Raw genomic sequence first — 1,104 nt, 5'->3', positions numbered from 1 at the left:
ATTCCTGCTAATTGTGCAGGTTGATGATGCATTTGAAGAAGGAAGGTTTAGAACCCCAGAAGGCTGCACATCTGTTACACTAAAACAACTAATCACCTCTTAAATTTTGTGGTGGTGTGACAGTTCACACTTAAGCAAGATTTCACATTATTAAATATCTAAGAATATGAAACCTGAGTTAAATATTAATAAAAAGTAACCTCTTTTTTTTTGTAAAGCAACATAATTATATATCAATTTTGACACTTGTCTGGTTGCCTTGGAAGCAAAGGAAAAAGAAAAAAAGAAAAGGAAGGAGCTTGAGTGAGAAGAAAAGGAGAGTATTTGTCACACCGAGTAATTTCTATTCTGTCAGGATTTTTACACAAAAGGACCTATGTATAAGGAACTTCCCCTTCCATCAAGGTATGCACTTCCTTCTGTAGAGAAATGTAAGGTTAGAAAAGCTCTCAAATTCTGAGGAGCTGAACAGAGAGACAGAAAGTGCCTTTCTCCTGAAGCCATCACTGTACGTTTTCAGGAGCTGCTCCCTATCTGAACTTCTAGAAGCTTGCTACAGGAGCAGTCAGTCTGCAGACAAACCTTTCTAGAATGGAAGTGACGATCAGCTCTTTTTCTTTATTGTCCTTTATAAGAATAACCAGAATAATTCTGGTAAAAGAATAATTCTTTTCTAAGAATTTATAACCATAACATCCATTACTGTAAGAGTGAACATGTCGGAAGAAGACAAAAGGCAAGATAAATGTTTTATTCCATGGTCTGCTAAGATTATACATAGGTTTATCTGTCTCCGTATACATATATAGGTCTTGTAAGCTTTTTTTAAGTGAATTCAGTGGTCTTAAAAATATTGCAGTTATTCTAATTATAAAAAATGTGTGTGTCACTTAAAGCCTGCATGCAATTTAGAGGGACCGCAGCCTTTTGTACCTTACAGGTCATGAATAGTTACTGTTGTCAGATTTAAAGTGTACGAGAAGCAGTTACAGTATGACGAGTTCCGTGCTGCAAGTATGGGTGTGTGCTCACTGCGAACGGCAGGATTATGGTTCTCTCCTCCCTTCAGAAATATGTATAAAAATACATACATATATCTGACTA

The sequence above is a fragment of the Mesitornis unicolor genome, unplaced genomic scaffold (genome assembly GCF_000695765.1).
Source record: "Mesitornis unicolor isolate BGI_N332 unplaced genomic scaffold, ASM69576v1 scaffold16304, whole genome shotgun sequence".
NCBI lineage: Eukaryota > Metazoa > Chordata > Aves > Mesitornithiformes > Mesitornithidae > Mesitornis > Mesitornis unicolor.
Note: the sequence above shows the minus strand (reverse complement) of the source record.